This window comes from Pseudorasbora parva, chromosome 22 (genome assembly GCF_024679245.1).
Source record: "Pseudorasbora parva isolate DD20220531a chromosome 22, ASM2467924v1, whole genome shotgun sequence".
NCBI lineage: Eukaryota > Metazoa > Chordata > Actinopteri > Cypriniformes > Gobionidae > Pseudorasbora > Pseudorasbora parva.
The window spans coordinates 75,001-85,000 of NC_090193.1; the positions used below are offsets into that span (position 1 = coordinate 75,001).

The following is a 10,000-nucleotide window of genomic DNA, read 5'->3' on the forward strand; positions in this document are numbered from 1 at the left end:
GTGAATTCTGATGGACCACCAGCAGGGGTCGGCTCGTTGGTCTAGGGGTATGATTCTCGCTTCGGGTGCGAGAGGTCCCGGGTTCAAATCCCGGACGAGCCCTGACTTCTTGCCCCGGTTTATAAAGGGCCTGACGTCCACGACTTTTCTTCAGAAGCCTTGTGCAGAGTGAGATCTGATTTCAGATGAGGCCAGATGACCTGCAGAGTGTGGCTCGTTGGTCTAGGGGTATGATTCTCGCTTCGGGTGCGAGAGGTCCCGGGTTCAAATCCCGGACGAGCCCTGACTTCTTGCCCCGGTTTATAAAGGGCCTGACGTCCACGACTTTTCTTCAGAAGCCTTGTGGAGAGTGAGATCTGATTTCAGATGAGGCCAGATGACCTGCAGAGTGTGGCTCGTTGGTCTAGGGGTATGATTCTCGCTTAGGGTGCGAGAGGTCCCGGGTTCAAATCCCGGACGAGCCCTGTCTTCTAACGCCGGTTTATTAAGGGCCCGCACTCCACGTCTTTTCTGCCGAAGCCTTGTGCAGAGTTAGGTCTGATGGTGGATGATGCCAGGTGACTAGCAGAGGGTGGCTTGTAGGTCTAGGGGTATGATTCTTGCTTCGGGTGCGAGAGGTCCCAGGTTTAAATCCCGTACGAGCCCGGACCTTTAGCCCCGGTTTATGAAGGGCCCGACGTCCACTTCTTTTCTGCAGAAGCCTTGTGCAGAGTGAGATCTGATGGCGGATGATGCCAGATGACTTGCAGAGTGTGGCTCGTTGGTCTAGGGGTATGATTCTCGCTTAGGGTGCGAGAGGTCCCGGGTTCAAATCCCGGACGAGCCCTGACTTCTAGTCCCGGTTTATAAAGGGCCCGACGTCCACGTCTTTTCTGCAGAAGCCTAGTGCAGAGTGAGATCTGATGGCGGATTTTCCAGATTTCAAGCGCCTGCTTTTGAAGGGCCCTTCTTTGGGTTGACCAGCGTCTACAAAGCCAATAGGGCGCTTGTCCGTTTGCAACTGTCTACCTCTGCTTCATGTTTTAGCCATTAGATTCACAGGATTTTCTGCCAGGTTGAGTCAGCAGGCTAGGCCGGTTAGCTCAGTTGGTTAGAGCGTGGTGCTAATAACGCCAAGGTCGCGGGTTCGATCCCCGTACTGGCCAGAAGTTTTTTGCAGTCCTGTGATCATCACCTTTTCAGCTACCTCTCTCCAAGCTGGCTGCTCTAAAACACCCGTGACCTGAAAGAAAAAGGCCGAAATAGCTCAATTGCGAGAGCGTTAGACTGAAGATCTGAAGGTCCCTGGTTCGATCCCGGGTTTCGGCATGCAGGCACTGTGAAGAGAGCCCCCTGTCTGGTTCCATAGTGTAATGTTTAGCACTCTGGACTCTTAATCCAGTGATCCGAGTTCAAATCTCGGTGGCACTTTTATTTCTGGATATGCTCGTTTATGTTGGAACCATAGAGCATGAATGGAAGACGTGACAAATGTTGAGACCATTACGTTTAGGTTTTATTCCCCTCAATTTCTGCCAACTGATGGTGTTTGGGTTCCTTGCCACCGTCGCCTTAACGGGGACCCTTAATATTCAAGAGTAGTATTGATTTGACTGCACTCACACTACTGGATGAGAAGTAAACTCGAAGTGAAATGAGCTGGACAAAGAAACTGCTGTTTTCTGCATAGCTTCTTTATAGCTGAATTTAATTTGTTTCATAGTCAAAGAACTTTACACAGTTATGAAACAAACCTCAGCAGAATAATGACACTATTGTCTTTTGGGGAGCTGAATTACAGCACAGTTGAATTCTGCTTGCATCATGGATCATTATTTTCCTGTTTATGACTGTAAAGCTGCATTGAAACAATCTGCACTGTATAAAAGGCTGTGTAAATAAAGGTGACTTGGCTCACGTGATCATGCGATGCTTTGCAGTGCCCCCTATTGTCTTACGCACTCCAGTCTATCATTCTTCGCAGGGGGAAGATAAAGCATAAAGTACTCACCTGGCCGCAGTAAGAAGTCAGGCACACTCTGCTGCCTAAAGTCAACAACTCAAATAAGTTCGGATTCAATCCAACCATGCACCCATGCGAGTCCTCTTTAAGAATTAGTCAGTCGCGGACGCTGGAAGTCTGACAGTGCCTCACATCTGAAGCCATACACAAAGTGAATTCTGATGGACCACCAGCAGGGGTCGGCTCGTTGGTCTAGGGGTATGATTCTCGCTTCGGGTGCGAGAGGTCCCGGGTTCAAATCCCGGACGAGCCCTGACTTCTTGCCCCGGTTTATAAAGGGCCTGACGTCCACGACTTTTCTTCAGAAGCCTTGTGCAGAGTGAGATCTGATTTCAGATGAGGCCAGATGACCTGCAGAGTGTGGCTCGTTGGTCTAGGGGTATGATTCTCGCTTAGGGTGCGAGAGGTCCCGGGTTCAAATCCCGGACGAGCCCTGTCTTCTAACACCGGTTTATTAAGGGCCCGCCATCCACGTCTTTTCTGCCGAAGCCTTGTGCAGAGTGAGGTCTGATGGTGGATGATGCCAGGTGACTAGCAGAGGGTGGCTTGTAGGTCTAGGGGTATGATTCTTGCTTCGGGTGCGAGAGGTCCCAGGTTTAAATCCCGTACGAGCCCGGACCTTTAGCCCCGGTTTATGAAGGGCCCGACGTCCACTTCTTTTCTTCAGAAGCCTTGTGCAGAGTGAGATCTGATTTCAGATGAGGCCAGATGCCCTGCAGAGTGTGGCTCGTTGGTCTAGGGGTATGATTCTCGCTTAGGGTGCGAAAGGTCCCGGGTTCAAATCCCGGACGAGCCCTGTCTTCTAACGCCGGTTTATTAAGGGCCCGCCATCCACGTCTTTTCTGCCAAAGCCTTGTGCAGAGTGAGGTCTGATGGTGGATGATGCCAGGTGACTAGCAGAGGGTGGCTTGTAGGTCTAGGGGTATGATTCTTGCTTTTGGTGTGCGAGAGGTCCCAGGTTTAAATCCTGTACGAGCCCGGACCTTTAGCCCCGGTTTATGAAGGGCCCGACGTCCACGTCTTTTCTGCAGAAGCCTTGTGCAGAGTGAGATCTGATGGCGGATGACGCCAGATGACTTTCAGAGTGTGGCTCGTTGGTCTAGGGGTATGATTCTCGCTTAGGGTGCGAGAGGTCCCGGGTTCAAATCCCGGACGAGCCCGGACCTTTAGCCCTGGTTTATAAAGGGCCTGACGTCCACGTCTTTTCTGCAGAAGCCTAGTGCAGAGTGAGATCTGATGGCGGATTTTCCAGATTTCAAGCGCCTGCTTTTGAAGGGCCCTTCTTTGGGTTGACCAGCGTCTACAAAGCCAATAGGGCGCTTGTCCGTTTGCAACTGTCTACCTCTGCTTCATGTTTTAGCCATTAGATTCACAGGATTTTCTGCCAGGTTGAGTCAGCAGACTAGGCCGGTTAGCTCAGTTGGTTAGAGCGTGGTGCCAATAACGCCAAGGTCGCGTGTTCGATCCCCGTACTAACCAGAAGTTTTTTGCAGTCCTGTGATCATCACCTTTTCAGCTACCTCTCTCCAAGCTGGCTGCTCTAAAACACCCGTGACCTGCAAGAAAAAGGCCGAAATAGCTCAATTGGGAGAGCGTTAGACTGAAGATCTGAAGGTCCCTGGTTCGATCCCGGGTTTCGGCATGCAGGCACTGTGAAGAGAGCCCCCTGTCTGGTTCCATGGTGTAATGTTTAGCACTCTGGACTCTTAATCCAGTGATCCGAGTTCAAATCTCGGTGGCACTTTTATTTCTGGATATGCTCGTTTATGTTGGAACCATAGAGCATGAATGGAAGACGTGACACATGTTGAGACCATTACGTTTAGGTTTTATTCCCCTCAATTTCTGCCAACTGATGGTGTTTGCGTTCCTTGCCACCGTCGCCTTAACGGGGACCCTTAATATTCAAGAGTAGTATTGATTTGACTGCACTCACACTACTGGATGAGAAGTAAACTCGAAGTGAAATGAGCTGGACAACGAAACCGCTGTTTTCTGCATAGCTTCTTTATAGCTGAATTTAATTTGTTTGATAGTCAAAGAACTTTACACAGTTATGAAACGAACCTCAGCTGAATAATGACACTATTGTCTTTTGAGGAGCTGAATTACAGCACAGTTGAATTCTGCTTGCATCATGGATCATTATTTTCCTGTTTATGACTGTAAAGCTGCATTGAAACAATCTGCACTGTATAAAAGGATGTGTAAATAAAGGTGACTTGGCTCACGTGATCATGCGATGCTTTGCCGTGCCCCCTATTGTCTTACGCACTCCAGTCTATCATTCTTCGCAGGGGGAAGATAAAGCATAAAGTACTCACCTGGCCGCAGTAAGAAGTCAGGCACACTCTGCTGCCTAAAGTCAACAACTCAAATAAGTTCGGATTCAATCCAACCATGCACCCATGCGAGTCCTCTTTAAGAATTAGTCAGTCGCGGACGCTGGAAGTCTGACAGTGCCTCACATCTGAAGCCATACACAAAGTGAATTCTGATGGACCACCAGTAGGGGTCGGCTCGTTGGTCTAGGGGTATGATTCTCGCTTCGGGTGCGAGAGGTCCCGGGTTCAAATCCCGGACGAGCCCTGACTTCTTGCCCCGGTTTATAAAGGGCCTGACGTCCACGACTTTTCTTCAGAAGCCTTGTGCAGAGTGAGATCTGATTTCAGATGAGGCCAGATGACCTGCAGAGTGTGGCTCGTTGGTCTAGGGGTATGATTCTCGCTTAGGGTGCGAGAGGTCCCGGGTTCAAATCCCGGACGAGCCCTGTCTTCTAACACCGGTTTATTAAGGGCCCGCCATCCACGTCTTTTCTGCCGAAGCCTTGTGCAGAGTGAGGTCTGATGGTGGATGATGCCAGGTGACTAGCAGAGGGTGGCTTGTAGGTCTAGGGGTATGATTCTTGCTTCGGGTGCGAGAGGTCCCAGGTTTAAATCCCGTACGAGCCTGGACCTTTAGCCCCGGTTTATGAAGGGCCCGACGTCCACTTCTTTTCTGCAGAAGCCTTGTGCAGAGTGAGATCTGATGGCGGATGACGCCAGATGACTTGCAGAGTGTGGCTCGTTGGTCTAGGGGTATGATTCTCGCTTAGGGTGCGAGAGGTCCCGGGTTCAAATCCCGGACGAGCCCTGACTTCTAGTCCAGGTTTATAAAGGGCCCGACATCCACGTCTTTTCTGCAGAAGCCTAGTGCAGAGTGAGATCTGATGGCGGATTTTCCAGATTTCAAGCGCCTGCTTTTGAAGGGCCCTTCTTTGGGTTGACCAGCGTCTACAAAGCCAATAGGGCGCTTGTCCGTTTGCAACTGTCTACCTCTGCTTCATGTTTTTGCCATTAGATTCACAGGATTTTCTGCCAGGTTGAGTCAGCTGGCTAGGCCGGTTAGCTCAGTTGGTTAGAGCGTGGTGCTAATAACGCCAAGGTCGCGGGTTCGATCCCCTTACTGGCCAGAAGTTTTTTGCAGTCCTGTGATCATCACCTTTTCAGCTACCTCTCTCCAAGCTGGCTGCTCTAAAACACCGGTGACCTGCAAGAAAAAGGCCGAAATAGCTCAATTGCGAGAGCGTTAGACTGAAGATCTGAAGGTCCCTGGTTCGATCCCGGGTTTCGGCATGCAGGCACTGTGAAGAGAGCCCCCTGTCTGGTTCCATGATGTAATGTTTAGCACTCTGGACTCTTAATCCAGTGATCCGAGTTCAAATCTCGGTGGCACTTTTATTTCTGGATATGCTCGTTTATGTTGGAACCATAGAGCTTGAATGGAAGACGTGACAAATGTTGAGACCATTACGTTTAGGTTTTATTCCCCTCAATTTCTGCCAACTGATGGTGTTTGGGTTCCTTGCCACCGTCGCCTTAACGGGGACCCTTAATATTCAAGAGTAGTATTGATTTGACTGCACTCACACTACTGGATGAGAAGTAAACTCGAAGTGAAATGAGCTGGACAAAGAAACTGCTGTTTTCTGCATAGCTTCTTTATAGCTGAATTTAATTTGTTTCATAGTCAAAGAACTTTACACAGTTATGAAACAAACCTCAGCAGAATAATGACACTATTGTCTTTTGGGGAGCTGAATTACAGCACAGTTGAATTCTGCTTGCATCATGGATCATTATTTTCCTGTTTATGACTGTAAAGCTGCATTGAAACAATCTGCACTGTATAAAAGGCTGTGTAAATAAAGGTGACTTGGCTCACGTGATCATGCGATGCTTTGCCGTGCCCCCTATTGTCTTACGCACTCCAGTCTATCATTCTTCGCAGGGGGAAGATAAAGCATAAAGTACTCACCTGGCCGCAGTAAGAAGTCAGGCACACTCTGCTGCCTAAAGTCAACAACTCAAATAAGTTCGGATTCAATCCAACCATGCACCCATGCGAGTCCTCTTTAAGAATTAGTCAGTCGCGGACGCTGGAAGTCTGACAGTGCCTCACATCTGAAGCCATACACAAAGTGAATTCTGATGGACCACCAGCAGGGGTCGGCTCGTTGGTCTAGGGGTATGATTCTCGCTTCGGGTGCGAGAGGTCCCGGGTTCAAATCCCGGATGAGCCCTGACTTCTTGCCCCGGTTTATAAAGGGCCTGACGTCCACGACTTTTCTTCAGAAGCCTTGTGCAGAGTGAGATCTGATTTCAGATGAGGCCAGATGACCTGCAGAGTGTGGCTCGTTGGTCTAGGGGTATGATTCTCGCTTAGGGTGCGAGAGGTCCCGGGTTCAAATCCCGGACGAGCCCTGTCTTCTAACACCGGTTTATTAAGGGCCCGCCATCCACGTCTTTTCTGCCGAAGCCTTGTGCAGAGTGAGGTCTGATGGTGGATGATGCCAGGTGACTAGCAGAGGGTGGCTTGTAGGTCTAGGGGTATGATTCTTGCTTCGGGTGCGAGAGGTCCCAGGTTTAAATCCCGTACGAGCCCGGACCTTTAGCCCCGGTTTATGAAGGGCCCGACGTCCACTTCTTTTCTTCAGAAGCCTTGTGCAGAGTGAGATCTGATTTCAGATGAGGCCAGATGCCCTGCAGAGTGTGGCTCGTTGGTCTAGGGGTATGATTCTCGCTTAGGGTGCGAAAGGTCCCGGGTTCAAATCCCGGACGAGCCCTGTCTTCTAACGCCGGTTTATTAAGGGCCCGCCATCCACGTCTTTTCTGCCAAAGCCTTGTGCAGAGTGAGGTCTGATGGTGGATGATGCCAGGTGACTAGCAGAGGGTGGCTTGTAGGTCTAGGGGTATGATTCTTGCTTTTGGTGTGCGAGAGGTCCCAGGTTTAAATCCTGTACGAGCCCGGACCTTTAGCCCCGGTTTATGAAGGGCCCGACGTCCACGTCTTTTCTGCAGAAGCCTTGTGCAGAGTGAGATCTGATGGCGGATGACGCCAGATGACTTTCAGAGTGTGGCTCGTTGGTCTAGGGGTATGATTCTCGCTTAGGGTGCGAGAGGTCCCGGGTTCAAATCCCGAACGAGCCCTGACTTCTAGTCCCGGTTTATAAAGGGCCTGACGTCCACGTCTTTTCTGCAGAAGCCTAGTGCAGAGTGAGATCTGATGGCGGATTTTCCAGATTTCAAGCGCCTGCTTTTGAAGGGCCCTTCTTTGGGTTGACCAGCGTCTACAAAGCCAATAGGGCGCTTGTCCGTTTGCAACTGTCTACCTCTGCTTCATGTTTTAGCCATTAGATTCACAGGATTTTCTGCCAGGTTGAGTCAGCAGACTAGGCCGGTTAGCTCAGTTGGTTAGAGCGTGGTGCTAATAACGCCAAGGTCGCGTGTTCGATCCCCGTACTGGCCAGAAGTTTTTTGCAGTCCTGTGATCATCACCTTTTCAGCTACCTCTCTCCAAGCTGGCTGCTCTAAAACACCCGTGACCTGCAAGAAAAAGGCCGAAATAGCTCAATTGGGAGAGCGTTAGACTGAAGATCTGAAGGTCCCTGGTTCGATCCCGGGTTTCGGCATGCAGGCACTGTGAAGAGAGCCCCCTGTCTGGTTCCATGGTGTAATGTTTAGCACTCTGGACTCTTAATCCAGTGATCCGAGTTCAAATCTCGGTGGCACTTTTATTTCTGGATATGCTCGTTTATGTTGGAACCATAGAGCATGAATGGAAGACGTGACAAATGTTGAGACCATTACGTTTAGGTTTTATTCCCCTCAATTTCTGCCAACTGATGGTGTTTGGGTTCCTTGCCACCGTCGCCTTAACGGGGACCCTTAATATTCAAGAGTAGTATTGATTTGACTGCACTCACACTACTGGATGAGAAGTAAACTCAAAGTGAAATGAGCTGGACAAAGAAACTGCTGTTTTCTGCATAGCTTCTTTATAGCTGAATTTAATTTGTTTCATAGTCAAAGAACTTTACACAGTTATGAAACAAACCTCAGCAGAATAATGACACTATTGTCTTTTGGGGAGCTGAATTACAGCACAGTTGAATTCTGCTTGCATCATGGATCATTATTTTCCTGTTTATGACTGTAAAGCTGCATTGAAACAATCTGCACTGTATAAAAGGCTGTGTAAATAAAGGTGACTTGGCTCACGTGATCATGCGATGCTTTGCCGTGCCCCCTATTGTCTTACGCACTCCAGTCTATCATTCTTCGCAGGGGGAAGATAAAGCATAAAGTACTCACCTGGCCGCAGTAAGAAGTCAGGCACACTCTGCTGCCTAAAGTCAACAACTCAAATAAGTTCGGATTCAATCCAACCATGCACCCATGCGAGTCCTCTTTAAGAATTAGTCAGTCGCGGACGCTGGAAGTCTGACAGTGCCTCACATCTGAAGCCATACACAAAGTGAATTCTGATGGACCACCAGCAGGGGTCGGCTCGTTGGTCTAGGGGTATGATTCTCGCTTCGGGTGCGAGAGGTCCCGGGTTCAAATCCCGGACGAGCCCTGACTTCTTGCCCCGGTTTATAAAGGGCCTGACGTCCACGACTTTTCTTCAGAAGCCTTGTGCAGAGTGAGATCTGATTTCAGATGAGGCCAGATGACCTGCAGAGTGTGGCTCGTTGGTCTAGGGGTATGATTCTCGCTTAGGGTGCGAGAGGTCCCGGGTTCAAATCCCGGACGAGCCCTGTCTTCTAACGCCGGTTTATTAAGGGCCCGCCATCCACGTCTTTTCTGCCGAAGTCTTGTGCAGAGTGAGGTCTGATGGTGGATGATGCCAGGTGACTAGCAGAGGGTGGCTTGTAGGTCTAGGGGTATGATTCTTGCTTCGGGTGCGAGAGGTCCCAGGTTTAAATCCCGTACGAGCCCGGACATTTAGCCCCGGTTTATGAAGGGCCCGACGTCCACTTCTTTTCTGCAGAAGCCTTGTGCAGAGTGAGATCTGATGGCGGATGACGCCAGATGACTTGCAGAGTGTGGCTCGTTGGTCTAGGGGTATGATTCTCGCTTAGGGTGCGAGAGGTCCCGGGTTCAAATCCCGGACGAGCCCTGACTTCTAGTCCAGGTTTATAAAGGGCCCGACGTCCACGTCTTTTCTGCAGAAGCCTAGTGCAGAGTGAGATCTGATGGCGGATTTTCCAGATTTCAAGCGCCTGCTTTTGAAGGGCCCTTCTTTGGGTTGACCAGCGTCTACAAAGCCAATAGGGCGCTTGTCCGTTTGCAACTGTCTACCTCTGCTTCATGTTTTTGCCATTAGATTCACAGGATTTTCTGCCAGGTTGAGTCAGCTGGCTAGGCCGGTTAGCTCAGTTGGTTAGAGCGTGGTGCTAATAACGCCAAGGTCGCGGGTTCGATCCCCGTACTGGCCAGAAGTTTTTTGCAGTCCTGTGATCATCACCTTTTCAGCTACCTCTCTCCAAGCTGGCTGCTCTAAAACACCCGTGACCTGCAAGAAAAAGGCCGAAATAGCTCAATTGGGAGAGCGTTAGACTGAAGATCTGAAGGTCCCTGGTTCGATCCCGGGTTTCGGCATGCAGGCACTGTGAAGAGAGGCCTCTGTCTGGTTCCATAGTGTAATGTTTAGCACTCTGGACTCTTAATCCAGTGA

General features: G+C 50.0%; 20 non-coding genes across 20 annotated transcripts; all 20 read left to right on the plus strand.

Moving 5' to 3' along the window:
* The first annotated feature begins 30 nt into the window (after positions 1 to 30).
* trnap-cgg (transfer RNA proline (anticodon CGG)) lies at positions 31 to 102 on the plus strand. Its single transcript has one exon. It is a non-coding gene; the product is annotated as a tRNA-Pro (tRNA).
* A 109-nt stretch (positions 103 to 211) lies between these two features.
* trnap-cgg (transfer RNA proline (anticodon CGG)) lies at positions 212 to 283 on the plus strand. Its single transcript has one exon. It is a non-coding gene; the product is annotated as a tRNA-Pro (tRNA).
* A 109-nt stretch (positions 284 to 392) lies between these two features.
* trnap-agg (transfer RNA proline (anticodon AGG)) lies at positions 393 to 464 on the plus strand. Its single transcript has one exon. It is a non-coding gene; the product is annotated as a tRNA-Pro (tRNA).
* A 290-nt stretch (positions 465 to 754) lies between these two features.
* Positions 755 to 826, plus strand: trnap-agg (transfer RNA proline (anticodon AGG)). The gene has a single exon. It is a non-coding gene; the product is annotated as a tRNA-Pro (tRNA).
* Positions 827 to 1,071: 245 nt separating this feature from the next.
* On the plus strand, positions 1,072 to 1,145 carry trnai-aau (transfer RNA isoleucine (anticodon AAU)). The gene has a single exon. It is a non-coding gene; the product is annotated as a tRNA-Ile (tRNA).
* A 1,038-nt stretch (positions 1,146 to 2,183) lies between these two features.
* trnap-cgg (transfer RNA proline (anticodon CGG)) lies at positions 2,184 to 2,255 on the plus strand. Its single transcript has one exon. It is a non-coding gene; the product is annotated as a tRNA-Pro (tRNA).
* A 109-nt stretch (positions 2,256 to 2,364) lies between these two features.
* Positions 2,365 to 2,436, plus strand: trnap-agg (transfer RNA proline (anticodon AGG)). The gene has a single exon. It is a non-coding gene; the product is annotated as a tRNA-Pro (tRNA).
* A 290-nt stretch (positions 2,437 to 2,726) lies between these two features.
* On the plus strand, positions 2,727 to 2,798 carry trnap-agg (transfer RNA proline (anticodon AGG)). The gene has a single exon. It is a non-coding gene; the product is annotated as a tRNA-Pro (tRNA).
* A 292-nt stretch (positions 2,799 to 3,090) lies between these two features.
* On the plus strand, positions 3,091 to 3,162 carry trnap-agg (transfer RNA proline (anticodon AGG)). Its single transcript has one exon. It is a non-coding gene; the product is annotated as a tRNA-Pro (tRNA).
* A 1,357-nt stretch (positions 3,163 to 4,519) lies between these two features.
* On the plus strand, positions 4,520 to 4,591 carry trnap-cgg (transfer RNA proline (anticodon CGG)). The gene has a single exon. It is a non-coding gene; the product is annotated as a tRNA-Pro (tRNA).
* A 109-nt stretch (positions 4,592 to 4,700) lies between these two features.
* trnap-agg (transfer RNA proline (anticodon AGG)) lies at positions 4,701 to 4,772 on the plus strand. Its single transcript has one exon. It is a non-coding gene; the product is annotated as a tRNA-Pro (tRNA).
* Positions 4,773 to 5,062: 290 nt separating this feature from the next.
* trnap-agg (transfer RNA proline (anticodon AGG)) lies at positions 5,063 to 5,134 on the plus strand. Its single transcript has one exon. It is a non-coding gene; the product is annotated as a tRNA-Pro (tRNA).
* Positions 5,135 to 6,491: 1,357 nt separating this feature from the next.
* On the plus strand, positions 6,492 to 6,563 carry trnap-cgg (transfer RNA proline (anticodon CGG)). Its single transcript has one exon. It is a non-coding gene; the product is annotated as a tRNA-Pro (tRNA).
* Positions 6,564 to 6,672: 109 nt separating this feature from the next.
* On the plus strand, positions 6,673 to 6,744 carry trnap-agg (transfer RNA proline (anticodon AGG)). Its single transcript has one exon. It is a non-coding gene; the product is annotated as a tRNA-Pro (tRNA).
* Positions 6,745 to 7,034: 290 nt separating this feature from the next.
* trnap-agg (transfer RNA proline (anticodon AGG)) lies at positions 7,035 to 7,106 on the plus strand. Its single transcript has one exon. It is a non-coding gene; the product is annotated as a tRNA-Pro (tRNA).
* A 292-nt stretch (positions 7,107 to 7,398) lies between these two features.
* Positions 7,399 to 7,470, plus strand: trnap-agg (transfer RNA proline (anticodon AGG)). Its single transcript has one exon. It is a non-coding gene; the product is annotated as a tRNA-Pro (tRNA).
* Positions 7,471 to 8,827: 1,357 nt separating this feature from the next.
* trnap-cgg (transfer RNA proline (anticodon CGG)) lies at positions 8,828 to 8,899 on the plus strand. The gene has a single exon. It is a non-coding gene; the product is annotated as a tRNA-Pro (tRNA).
* Positions 8,900 to 9,008: 109 nt separating this feature from the next.
* On the plus strand, positions 9,009 to 9,080 carry trnap-agg (transfer RNA proline (anticodon AGG)). The gene has a single exon. It is a non-coding gene; the product is annotated as a tRNA-Pro (tRNA).
* A 290-nt stretch (positions 9,081 to 9,370) lies between these two features.
* On the plus strand, positions 9,371 to 9,442 carry trnap-agg (transfer RNA proline (anticodon AGG)). The gene has a single exon. It is a non-coding gene; the product is annotated as a tRNA-Pro (tRNA).
* A 245-nt stretch (positions 9,443 to 9,687) lies between these two features.
* Positions 9,688 to 9,761, plus strand: trnai-aau (transfer RNA isoleucine (anticodon AAU)). The gene has a single exon. It is a non-coding gene; the product is annotated as a tRNA-Ile (tRNA).
* The last annotated feature ends 239 nt before the right edge of the window (positions 9,762 to 10,000 follow it).